The sequence below is a fragment of the Dipodomys merriami genome, unplaced genomic scaffold (genome assembly GCF_024711535.1).
Source record: "Dipodomys merriami isolate MVZ:Mamm:240054 unplaced genomic scaffold, mDipMer1.0.p SCAF_246, whole genome shotgun sequence".
NCBI lineage: Eukaryota > Metazoa > Chordata > Mammalia > Rodentia > Heteromyidae > Dipodomys > Dipodomys merriami.
The window spans coordinates 628,342-642,464 of record NW_027203893.1 but is presented as its reverse complement, the minus strand read 5'-3'; the positions used below and the strand labels follow the sequence as shown (position 1 = coordinate 642,464).

The 14,123-nt window shown below is 37.5% G+C and overlaps 1 non-coding gene across 1 annotated transcript; it reads right to left on the bottom strand.

Moving 5' to 3' along the window:
• Window positions 1–5,104: 5,104 nt before the first annotated feature.
• LOC138836002 (U6 spliceosomal RNA) lies at window positions 5,105–5,211 on the bottom strand. Its single transcript, XR_011374850.1, has one exon. It is a non-coding gene; the product is annotated as a U6 spliceosomal RNA (small nuclear RNA).
• Window positions 5,212–14,123: the final 8,912 nt, after the last annotated feature.

The window sequence follows — 14,123 nt, the reverse complement described above, 5'->3', positions numbered from 1 at the left end:
AATTTTAAAAGGTACAAAAAGTGAGGTCTTTGATTTTTTGGAGGGGGGTGGGAATATCCTGTATCTCCCTTATGTCTGTAACCAGTCTCTTGTTGGAGTCTCTGGTCTGCTTGTGCTGTTTGATTTTCCTGTGGCTTGATTGGTTTCTTAAGTCAGTTTGTTTGAGCAGGCAGAAAAATGTTCTGCTTTACCCAGAATTTTGTGATCCTCCTCCTAGTCTAGTTCAATGGGAGGGAGATCTGCTTTGAGTATCACAAAAGAGTGAGATGGCTGTTTCCTCTAGTTTGGAGATGCTTTGATGAGTCTTGGTTCTGGGTAGAGTGGAGGCCTTTCAGCAAGCAGTAGAGTTTCCCTGAGGGGCTAGCTTCTGAGACACTTAGAGAGCCTAGCCTGGAGACATTCTCAGGGTTTATGTTTACTGAATTTCAGTTGATTGTCAAAACTGCTGTAGGGAGGGGCAGCCTCTGGCTCTGTTTACCCAGTGAAGAAATCAACACTTAAGGAGGGCAGAGCTATCTCTGCCTGGGCTGGATGACTTTTCCTTGGGTGGTGCTGAGCCTGGCAGGTGAGGTCAGGTTCCTGTGACCTGCTAAATGCCTCTTGTTTTCTTCCAAGGCCTTAGTTAGAGCTAGCTGTTCAGCCAGGCCTTTATCAGTATCAAAGATGGAGCTCTCCAGTAGTGGGGAGGGGTGGGGTGGCCTTTCCTCCTCTGCTCCCTTAGAAGGAGTGAGGATGTCAGGCTTCTACTCACACAAGAGTCTAGGTTCCTGGGTCGTCTCTGGTCTGCGATCTGCAGGATGAAGATGTCTGTTCCTTGTCAGTTCTTGCTGGTGTTGTGTAGAATGCCCTAGCCCGCTGATCTGGGGCCCTCGTCCAGGACTCTCTGTGTTTCAGGTTTGGTGGCTACGGTTGCCACTGCCACCACCACAACTGTAAATGAGCATGCTGGCAAGTGCACGGACCTGTCCCCTTGCCTGGATTTTCCCTCTCTGGCCAAACTCTCTGTACTGTGATGGCACCCTTGTTGTGATTCTCTTGCTTAGGACTGTTCACTGGAACACTTAAACTGCTTTCTATGAGAGAGCCTGTTTAGCCTCCAGTTTCTCCCCTACCATCTTCCCAGATCTCTTTTGAATTTTAATCATTTCTTGTTAATGTTATCTTTAATCTCTCTATACAAAAATCAATAATTAATTCAAGGGAAAAGAAAGGAAAAAATTAAGCAACTCCTTACATTTTTCAATTTTCAATAACATGATATTGCTTATATCATTTTCTGTTTATGCTTGAGACTATATAACTCAATTTAGTTAGACCTTTCATAAGGCTATATGTATTTTATTTATTTTATGTTGATTGTTCTTTCCAAAGCCTGCGTGTCTAATTTCCCTTGTTTTTTTTTCAGTCTCAAGTAGTTTAGATTTCAAATTGAAGAATAAATTGAAGGAAGCAAACAAAAAATACAGTTCCTCTCATCTGATATTGCTTCTACAAGAATGAAGAAAGAAATCAAAACAACATTGAGATATCACCTCAGTCCAGTTAGAACAGCAAAAATCAAGAACTCTACCAACAATAGATGCTGGAGGGGATGTGGACAGAAAGGAACCTTACTTCATTGTTGGTGGGAATGTAAACTTGTTCAACCACTTTGGAAAGCAGTATGGAGGTTCCTCAAAAGACTTCACATAGATCTCCCCTATGATCCAGCAATCCCACTTTTGGGCATTTACCCAAATGTTTACAAACAAGACCACACTAAAGCTACCAGCACAACTATGTTTATTGCAGCATTATTTACCATAGCTAAGATCTGGAACCAAAACAGATGCCTCTCAGTAGATGAGTGGATCAAGAAAATGTGGTATATATACACAATGGAATTCTATGCCTCCATCAGAAAGAATGACATTTCCCCATTTGTTAGTAAATGGAAAGGTTTGGAAAAAATTATATTAAGTGACGTAAGCCAGGCCCAAAGAAGCATAGGTACCATGGTTTCCCTTATTTGCAATATCTAGTATAGGTATGAGTCAAGCAGAAAAGGTCAGATAATGTGATGTTAGGAAAATGAACCCTTAAATATGTATTTTAATGTTTTCGTTTCTTTCATGCATGTGTTTCTAACGCATTTATAAGATTATTTCTTTGTTGCTTTGTATGTCCCTCCCCCACAGTGTAACTCCCGCTTTCACTATATTTGATGTCAGTATAACATGTGGAGGAGATGGGGACAAACAAGTCGTTTAAGGATTCAGGTGGACCTGTTGCAACAATGAGAAGTACAAAATGTCATGTCAAAACCAGCTTTACAATGTCGGTGTGGGGGGGGAGGGGGGTATAATTGGTTGGGGGGAGGGGAGTATAATTGGGTGGGGGGAGGGGGGAGGCAGGGAAGGGAGGTGAAGGGTAAACAAAGGAGCAGGCTGCAATGCTTGGTAAGAAATGTATGCATTATCCTGCCCATGTAATTGTAGCCCCTCTGTACAGTATGTTCTCAAATAAAATAAAATAAAATTAAAAAAAAAAAGAATGAAGAAAGAGTTCATCCTGCTAAGGACCTATGATAGGATATCAAAAAGAATTCATTGTTCTAGGTATTCCCTATCTTTGCAATGCAACTTAAATGATATAAAACATAATATACTGCTCAGGTACTTTTACCTTTTATCAGTTTTGCACATTATCATATGGACATTACCTCAGTCTACAACATTCCTTCATTATTCTGTCCTTGATATTTTTACACTACCAAGTCCTAAGATAACCAGTTTGATTTAAAGCATGAGTAGTTGTACACCTGGCTTCCTTGGAAGCAGAGCATGTTCAATAGATCACATTCCTTCTGGTTGCTCACTACCTGTAATGTTTTCTGTAATATTATTGCATTCTAGTTAGTATTAAAAATTTTTGGCTAAACTCAAAGCTCGTTCATAAAAGTTTATGTTAAGTATTTTGCAAGTTTTATTTCTCTCAATTCTTAAGATAATATTTGCTATAATGCTAATGTTATTATCATTTTAGTGTTGGGAAAAATTTTAATTAAAGTCACGAATTGCATGGCCCAAAGACACACAGTGAGGAAGGAAATGAGTCACAGTCTCCAAAAGCCTTTTAACATTACAAAAAGTATAGGTAAAATCTCTCCATTCTCTTACACTCTCAATTCAATATTCATATTGTCCAAGAAATAATAGCATACCAAATATTGCCTATAGTGATTGTTTTCTGTCACATTTTGTCTTCAACACCAACACAGACTGTGTTGGTGACATTGGGTTATCATGCACAGAGCTGAGTTTATAAATTGAAGTCCAAAGAGAGTCAAATTTCTTTTGGCCCACAGCTCCAGTATCCTTTTTTAAAAAATACTGAAACTTTTAAATCCCAACACTTACTATCTTTTAAGAATCCGAAAACAAAATAAATTCACATATAATCACTCCAAAATGCTTTAACAGTCGGAGATGATAAAACAGGCCCCCATCAAGTAAAATTTCTTCTACTTTTAAAATTATTCTGAAAGCCTTTTCCTGGCTGCTCCCACCTCTAATCCTATCTACTCGGAATATCTAATCAGAAGCCTGAGATCTATGGATAACTGTTGGAAGACTCTCAGGGTGGAATAAATTCATGAGAATATTTTTCAGAAATTATAATGAACTAGCAAAGAGCCAGGAATGGAGATGTAGCTCATATATTAGCTCATCAATCTAGAGAGGAAAGGCCTAGCAAGACTTTGAAGCCCTGATTTCAAACTCTGAGCATGCCAATAAACAAGAATGTGCATGTTTGCATGTGTGCATGCATGTGTGTATGCACACACACATTTATTCAAAATACCTTCATATCAGCATATCAATGTTCTGCATTAATTTCTTTGTTAACGATATTATCTGAGTAAAATAAAGGAAATAAACTCTTCTATATCAGAATATTTTTATACGTTGTTTATTTTTTACTGTGAAAATACTGTACAGAGGGGTTACAATTACATGGGCACGATAACATTTCTTATCAAGCATTGTAGCCTCCTCCTTTGTTTCCCTTTCCCATCCATTCCCTTCCTTCTCCAGCCTCCCACCCAAGCCTCCCCACTCCCCCCCACCAAAGTTGTAAAATTCGTTTTCAACATAAGGACTTGTTTTTCTCAATGTTGCAATAGGTCCACCTGTAAAAATAACTGTACAGAGGTGTCATATTTATATGAGCAAATAATGAGTACATTTCCTAACAAGCATTGTTACCTCTTCCTTTCTTTTTCTTCCACCATCCCTTCCCTCCCACCTCCACAAATACACTCCCCTCCCCCTTCCCCTGCCTAAATTGTAAAGTTCATTTTTCACCATAGTGTTTTGTGCATATCAACATTTATCCCTATTTAAGAATTTTGTATTTCCCTTTCCCCTCCCCAAATTTGAGAAATGTAAACACAGGATGTAGGCGCACCAACTTCAAATACAGTGAAAACAGAGGTTAGAGCGTAGGGGAGGAACATATAAAGGAATAAAAAAAATCACATCACGAATTATAAGTATCTTAAAAACAATAGCAAGAAACAACAAAAAACACGTCTGGTTCATTTCCTGTAATATCATTTTATCTGATATGCACATAGCTTATGATCTATTCTGCTTATCCCAGACATATATTAGCTGTTGAAAATAAGGGAAACCATGGGACCTATGTTTCTTTTGACTTGGCTTACTTCACTTATTAAATTTTTTTCCCAAGTCTTTCCAATCCTTAACAAATTGGGTGATGTCATTCTTTCTGATGGAGGCATAAAATTTAATTGTGTATATACACCACATTTTCATGGTGCATTCATCTTCTGTGTGCCATAGAGGTGAGCTCCATATCTTAGCTATTGTAAATAATGCTGCAGTTAGCATCGTTGTGCTTGTAGTTTTAGTATGGTCTTCTTTGTGATCATTTGGGTAAATCCCTAGAATTTTGATTGCTGGGTCATAAAGGAGCTTTATATGGAGTCTTTTGACCAGCCTCCATACTGCTTTCCAAAGTGGTTGAACAAGTTAACACTCCCACCAAGAATCAAGTAAGGTTCCCTTGTGGCCACATCCTCTCCAGCATCTTTACTTGTAAAAATATGGAATGATTCAAGAATTTGCGTGTCAACCTTGCACAGGGGCCATGTTAATCTTCTCTGTATTGTTCCAATTTTAGTGAATGTGCTGCTGAATTGAGCACAGAGAATTTTTTATATATAAAGTGTAATTGATTTTCTTAAACTAGACAATTCAAAGAAAAGTAAGTTTTGAAGATTTCTCGTGAAATTTTAGAACCATGTACTTCTTATATAAGCACACATTTAAGAATAGACAAGATTAACATTTCAAAAACAAAATAATCCCAGATATTGTTGTTCAAGAGATGTGTAGGATGGGGGGGTATTGGATGGGGGGACAGGGGAAGGCTGGGAAGGGATGTGAAGGGTAAACAAAGGAGGAGGCTGCAATGCTTGATAAGAAATATACTCATTATCTTGCCCGTGTAATTGTAACCCCTCTGTACAGTATGTTCGCAAAAAATAAAAATAAAAAAAGAGATGTGTAGGAGGACGAATTCAATTATTCTGTACAAGGCACCTGTCATAATGAACACTGGCAAGTGTTAAGGTTTGTTGAAAGTTTTAAATATATTTAATTTTGGGAATTTGCTTATATAGGCCAAAATTAGGACTGTTTGTCAGGTCATACAACTTTTCTATAAATAGTTAAGATTTATGGTAGCAAACATATGCTACTAAAATGTACACTTCAGAGTTTATAGAAACATTACTAATGAGATGTTGCAACGTCTTAGTGTAAAGAAGCAGAGTGAAGAGTTAAGACTTTGTTAACTGCACAGTTTCTCTTAAAACTTTAGGGTTTCCTTACTTTATATGTTAGTGAGGAACAAATGATGATATAAGCCATATAGAAATGATGAGATGAGTCATAAAAAGCAGTCTTAGTGGGTAACTTTAAAGACTACACGTAGCCTATAAAACTCTTGTTGAACATCATAATCTTATTCAGTGTTAAATGTACAGGAATGTGAGAATAGTAAAATCAAATATGTAAGTACACTTCAAATAGTGAAAACACTAGTAATTCTTTGGTATTTTATTTTATTAATAATTAATATTTGTTATTGTGTTTCTTTATTTGTGGTACTGTTTCCATTGTAATATAATAAAACTTTTTGTTATTCATCATCAGGAGGTACTTTGAGAAGGTGACTGGGATGGCCAAACCATTTTTTATAGTTGCATGTAGATTTACAAAAAGCAAAATTAAGAACAAAATATTGATTAAAAAATTATCAAGTACAGTCAGAATCAGGAAGGATGATAAATGTCCACACTTAAAATCTTAGCCCTAGGCTGAAGCAGTGATATTACAGAGTTGAGGTCACAAAAGTGAGAGACTGTATTTTGTTTTGTTTTTTACTTTGATTTTGTTGGCCATGGGGTTGAACTCTGGGGCGTGGTTGCTTTACCTCAGCTCAAGGCAAGTGCTACCACTTGAGCCACAGAACCACTTCTGTCCTTTTCTACTTATGTGATGCTGAGGAATAAAACCCAGGCCTGATGCATGCAAGGCAGGCACTCTACAACAGCCCCCATCCCAGCTCCTGATAGACTGGGATTTAAAAATTCATCTAAACAATATTTGCTTTCTGCTATGGGTTATATAATGAAATATATGAATATCTTTTCATATTTTTGTGCATTGTTATACTTCTAAATTTATACTAACCCCAGCCACTTTATTCTTTTCAAAGTCATGAAATATCTCTGAGAGTTTGCTAATGTGAAAATTGTTTTAGCATTTTAAATTTCTTCTGAGTCATTTTTATTTTTTATTAAAATCATATTTTGGGTTGATGGATTATCATACATCAAATACCTTCAAATGTATATGTAGAGTCTAAAGATAACAGTATGAATATTCTCATACAGCTCTTTTTTATCTGTTATGCACTTTCAGTATTATTATATTTCTCCCTCTTTCACGCTCTCTCATTTCCTCTCTTTCACTTTCATGCTCCATGTCTGCTACATAGAACTTCTGCTGGTGAGCCGTGCACTGGTGGCTCACGACTGTAATCCTATCTACTCAGGAGGCTGAGATCTGAGGATCGTGGTTCAAAGCCAGCCCGGGCAGGAGAGACGGTGAGACTCCTATCTCCAATAAACCACCAGAAAAATGGAAGTGGCACTGTAGCTCAAGTGGTAGAGCGCTCGCCTTGAGCTGAAGAGCTGAAGGACAGCGTCCAGGCCCAGAGTTCAAGCATCACGACCTAAAAAAAAAAAAAGAATTTCTGCTGGTCTACTATTATCCTTGAGGATCCAGTGGCTTTGTGGGAACATGATGGGGACTAACATTTTCCCTTGCATTCTTTAAGAATTATGAGTGACATGCTATTATTCTTTGCCGTTCTAAATGGCAAAAAAACAGGTCTAGGAATTCCTTTTCACGTTTACTACTATTACAAATTTTATCTCATAGGAATCATTTGGATGGATATGATATTTTAACTTGGGCTGGGAAGGTGGCTCAGTGTTAGAGAGCTTGCTTTGCATGCATGAGGTCCTGGGTTCGATTCTTCAGCAGCACATAAGCAAAAAGAAAAAAAAAGCCAGAAGTGGCGCTGTGGCTCAAATATTAGAGCGCTAGCCTTGAGCTGAAGAGCTGAGGGACAGTTCCCAGGCCCAGAGTTCAGGCACCAAGACTGGACCCCCCCCCAAAAAAAAAGATATTTTAACCTGTGACCTAAAAGTTCTTTTTCTTTCACAAACAACCTTTGTCTTTGATTATCAGTTTGTAACTACATGTAATTAAAATAAAGCTCTCCTATGGAAAATAGACTGAAGTTGTTCACAGGGATGAAAAAGAAGGTAATGGTGGAAGTGAGTACAATAGAGCACAGGTCCTCAGAGCAGTTTATCATGAACACTTTGTGAGAATGACAATGTTCTGGGAACTATAGATTAAGTCACTGAACAAAGATATATATGCATATATTTGTATATGTATATTTATTTATATATGCATATATGTGTGTATATGCCCTTATATTGTACACATATATGTTACTATACACACAAATTCACATATACATATACACATGTATCCATGCACGCATGGAGAAAGACCCATAATTACAGCCAACACATGTTTCATTAGTTGCTGAAAATGCCTTAGATGGAATGCTTGGAACAAAATATGTTCAAGATGTGTTTGTCTCTAAGACTTCTTTTACCACTCCTCTTATCTCTTAAAACAGGTAGGTTTTGACAGGTTGGACTTGCAAAATGCAGTACACGTCATAGCAAGTTACTCGGAAACGTAAGTATGTAAAGATCATATGGTGTCTCCCTGATGCCCAAGGAATGCTTGCTCTTATACACACTCTCAACAACCAAAGTAGCAGGAGAATATAATGGTAAAGAATAAAATTATAAGGCTTTAAATGGCATCCATCTTTGAGCTTTTTTCCAACAGCCAGCATCAATTCCTAAGCAGATTAGTGAGTCCTCATAAAACTGGACCTCAGATCAACAGGTAACCAACTCATGTGAAAAGTCCTATGAGAGAAATGCTGATTGAGGTCTTGGTGATTTTCTGGCCAAGAAAATAAGAAAAGAAGAGATTATTTTTAATATATTAAAATTTGAGAATAATTTGTAACCTGTCAATAAATGTGTAGAACACAACTAAACCAACTGAAAAAAAAAGGTGTCCATTTCATTTATATGCTCTTGGACTTGGTGAGTGATTTTACTTGTGTCTACACAAGTAGAATCAGCATAAATCAAGCCATCATTTCTTCATTTAATATACAAAGATAGGATTCAGGTTGACCCATTGTAATAATGAGATGTAAAAGACACTATCAGAGAGTGGGTAGAGGGATGAGTTGAGGAGGTATGAAGAGAAGGGATGATAGGGGAACACAAAAGATGGGGTAAAAATGCTCAATAAGAAATGACTCATGCCAGGTGCCGGTGACTCATGATTGTAATCCTAGCTACTCAGGAGGCTGAGGTCTGAGGATTGTGGTTCAAAGCCAGCCAGGGAAGGAAAGTCCGTGAAACTCTTATTTCCAATAAACCACTAGAGAACCGGAAGTGGCGCTGTAGCTCAGGTGGTAGAGCAATAGCCTTGAGCTGAAGAGCTGAGGGACAGTGCGCAGGCCTAGAGTTAAACCCATGACAAATAATAAAGAAAAAAAATTGTATTCATTACTTTACTTATGTAACTGTAACCCCTCTGTACAGTATCATTACAAATATATATATATATATATATATATATATATATATATATATATATATATATATATATATATATATAAGATACAAGGAAAACTTTTGCATTTATAGGAAGTTGTATTTGTCACTCAATATCAGTAAGGTATTGGTTTTAGGACCACAGGCATATTAAAACATTGGATACTCAACTATTCTACATGAAAACAGGATATTATTTACATTAGAATCTGCCTACAACCTAGTGCAGTGTAATTGCTATGAAAATTTGTACTACATTCTATGTTTGTAATAAAAAATAAAAGCATATGCACTGTCAACAGATACAAATTATTTTCAGATAATTTTTGTCTGCATTTTGTGGATGGAATTGGGAGCACAGATTTCATCACCAAGACTGGTCTGCAAAATATAACAAAAAGCTAACACAGCATCATTGAATAGTACTGAACTCCAAGGAAAAGTACTTGAATTGAGACATTATGAGAAAGTGTAAGCATGCAAGTACTTTTTAGAAATACAGTACTAGTTTTCTCATGGAGAGCTTTCATAACACTTTGTGAAACACAAGCCAGAACCTCTCTGAAGAGTAAATGGTTTTCCCTCACCTTTCTGTCATGCTCAGTCATTATCAATCAACATATAGCTAATCTTGAATAATCCTTTAATAAGAAAATGTTGATGGAATGTTTATATACAGAAAACTTGGGAAGGCTAAATTTTTCCAATGAGGATAGTCTGTATTCTATGATCCAGCAGAGAGAAAACTAGGTAAGCATCCATTTACAACCTTCTGAATAATTCTGATTCTGCCCATATCAGTTATCTATCCATATCTGTGCCCGTGTGAGAGGATTTTAAATGACTTTAGTGTTTTAAAATTTAATTTTAAATGTGGAATGAAATTAGTTCCAATGCATTACCTTAAGATATTTAGAAACACCTAAAGGTGTCTAAGATTTTTTTTTATTTGAAGTAATGGGATATTGGAATTTGGTTCTCTATAGTATAAGCAATTTGCCAAAAGAATTGGCAAAGTAAAATTTACATTTGCAGCAGACTTGACAGTTATTTAATTTTGTATATTGAAAAAAGCATAAGCCTCAACAATATGTCAATGCTATCCTGTTATTTATCTCTAAAGGTTTATGCTTCTGGTCTCTTAAAATTAAAACCAATTTTCTTAATCTTTAGCTAGTTGTGCAAAGGGGTTTCACTCCACCATGTCAGCGTTGAATAGAGTGTATGTACATTTCATTGTACAACACATCTGGATCATTGTTAATCTTTCCACTTTTCTTCCTTCCCTTTTCCCAAACCCACCTATCCCTTCAAGTTTCCTACTTATATTCTCACATATGTATGTTGAGTGATCTGACTGTATTAGTCCAACATTTCCCCCTCCATTCTTCTGTCCTACTCCCTTTAAGCCCAGCTCCTTATTTAAGACTTATTTCAACTTCATGGTATTTTGTAAAATATCTCTTCCTTTGGCATTTGGCTTTGGGCTTGCCACATCCTCACTTCCATGTTTGACCTACATAAATGAGGCTATTTCTCCACATTTCCAATCTGTGAATGGCTGAGATAGGTCTCCTTTACTACTCACCTTCTGTCCTAAATTTAGAATTGGACCTTCAGGGCCATCAAATAGAGCTTTTTTACTTTCTACACACTGAAGATGGAAGGAAAATAATTTCCATGCTCTCAACATTATGCTACCCATCATGAATGTCCATCACTTATCACTTCAACAGTCTAAATTTAAAGTTATGTTTCTACATTCTATTCACACATTTTAAGTGAATATCGAGGACAATTTACCTAGTATTGGAAGTTTAGGGACGATTTTCAATTTCTGATGATAGAAACAGGAGTCAGTTTTAATTATGCAGAACCCACTATGTAGTGAGTGCTGTAGTCTTCTAAATTTTCAATAAATTTCGAGTTACTTTTTATTAATAATTGAAAAAGTTTTATTTCAATATTTGAAATGCTGTCCCAATTATTTTAAAATTTTCACATTAAGTTAGAATGAACTCCCCCCCACACACACACACATTTCCCCTACTAGTTCACATTAAGTCTCCTTTGGCTTTATTGTTTGAGGGGATGAAGGTAAACAGATGAGGGTAAACAGAAAGATGATCATTACTCAGATATCTCCTTCCTCTTCTGTTTCTGCTATTCTTTTTTTAATTTTTATTTATTTTTATTGTGAAAATATTGTACAGAGGGGTTACAATTACATGGGCAAGATAATGAGTACATTTCGTATCAAGCATTGTAGCCTCCTTCTTTGTTTCCCCTAACCATACCTTCCCAGCCTCCCTGTTTCTGCTATTCTTGTAGAAAGGAAGAATGGAGCAGGGAACAAGAGTAATTCTTGGGCAAGGGAGCATTCTTGGCATAATAATTATTGTTTCTCAGAATCACTTAAACTGCATACTCTTGCCTTGACTCCAACAGTAACCTAACTCTGGCTTCCTTTGTGCAGGAGTAAGCACACTAACTGGTTTTACATGAAAATTTGTATTTTATATCTCAGCTTACTACTACCAAAAATACAAAGCTTTGGTTACATAAATGCAAAGGCACTGATTGTTCAACAATACCTTAGTGAGAAATAGACAATTATACTCAGCTCCCCCTTCCTCTTCTATTATCCTTCCTTCCCCTCCCCTCCCATCACTTATCCTCTCTTCCCTTCTTCTTTCTTTATGTCTCTCTCCTCCATATTCATTTCTATCTTCTCTCTTTTTCTCTTCCAGTAGCAAGTGATTTGGTTTATCTGGCAATACATATGTAATTGAACAAATATGTTTTCTCCTCTTTTTGTGAATATTTATTATTAAGAAGTGAGTTCTAGCAGAGCACCAGTGGCTTACAGCTCCATACTGGGTGAGTTCAAATTTGACAATGGTAATTCAAAGCTATTCCAAGTAGATAAACCTAAGAGATTCTTTTCTCCACTTGTGGTAAAAGGAAGAAGTGAAGGTGTGGTTCAGGAGGTATAGAGTAAGCATTGGGAATTAAAGCTCAGATTGTTACACGAGGTATTCAGGAAAGGGTTAAGTTTATTCATCATTCCCTCTGGCACCAGGCCATGTTGGCCCTCCATGCAGCTGGGAAAGTCCTGGAAAAGACCTGAGAAAGAGAGCCTCTAGGGCTGGGCTAGGCCTTATCTAGGGTATGGGTGGAGAAAGGTGTGGCCACATCAAATTCAGTTATGACCTCAGCAAATGCAGATGTAATATCTTCCAGGAGTGCCAGTTGCCTAGGTAATGCAGGTACTGGGAGGAGACTTTGCTTGGAGGAGGGTGGAATCTGCTCGCTATCCAGAAACAGACCTTATATTCCAGCCTTTTAATAATCATGAAATAGGGTGCGGATCCTTTCTGGTTACTTCCTGCTGACAAGGTGTGTCGAAATTAGGGGTAAAGGGCTGGAATTTGGTCCCATCCCAGAGAAGGCAGTGAGCTGCAGCTGTCCCTTGTGAGTGTGAGTCCTTTGATAAAGTCTGGTGGAGGCAAGTCTCTTGGGTGAAGTCTACAGAAAGTCTCATGAGGCATTGAGGAGCTGGAAAAAATTATTAGAGAGCAAATAAATGGCAAGTGGAAGGACTTGGGGCTGAAAAATGTTGGAAGAAATGTCCTTATCTGGTGACTAGGTAGAGGAAAATTCAGGTAACAAAGGCAAGAATGTGAATTCCCATCCAGTCAAAATGTAGACAGGTATGAACATTAGATGGCAGGCTTCTTATTTATATTGACCTCCTGGCTCTGGTTAATTTTGAAAGGGCAGGCACAAAATGCATGATATGACATCATCTCCTCTTACTCCTCTCCATGGTCCCTTGTTCCCCAGACTGGCTGAGTCTAGGGGCTCGTTTCTGGGATGACTTCTCTCAGTGAGTATTCATGGAGATTTGAATTCAAGGCCTGGGCACTGTGCCGGAGTATCTGCTCAAGGCTAGTGCTCTTACAGTACCACTTCCAGTGTGTGGCGGATTAGAGGTAAGAGTCTTCAGCCATACTTCCAGCCTGGCTCTTTGCAGATTAGTTGGGAGATGGCGTCTTAGGGATTTTTTCAGCACCGGTTGGCTTTGAATTGCAATCTTTGTCATGAAAACTCTTTATTATTTCCAATTAAACAACATGGAGATCAATTAGAATAAGTAGAGTTTACCTAGTCCTTACCAAGAATTGACCAAGTAATATGCTGCAATGACAAAACTCGTTAGATGTGAGAATCTTAGCACATATATGCCCAATATTTTAGAATCACGTAGACAGTACTAGAATACATAACACAAAACCAAAAAGGCAAAACTCAAAATCTAAAATTTTTTACATTAATATTTAGACATCTTTGCTAACAAAGCACATCAGATAGTTGAGCCTCAGGTACCAGGGTCTGAGAAAGGAGCAACTTGTTAGCAAGGTACAATAGAATACATGGATGGAGGTGTAGTAAACTTGGTGGAAAGTTTTGGGTTAGATAGGACCAAACCCTGAACCCACCATGTGGCCAAATGACAAACTCACGATGGTGAATTTCTGAAAAAATGCAAAGAAAGCCTGAACAAATAGATTAAGCCTAGATTGGCTAGTCTTTGATAGGGAAGCTAGAGGACGTCCCCAGAACCCAACTCTCATCACACTCTTCAGGGCACAATCCAAAAAGTTGTAGAAAAGAAAGGGAGAGATACATGAAGTCAGACATGATTAGCAGAGAGCAAAGAGATCCTGAAAGTGAACAGACTGCTGACCGTTTACTATTGCAGAGGCAAAAATTGTCTAAATCTGAGAAGAGACTAAAAATATTAGGTGCTCTGGCTATC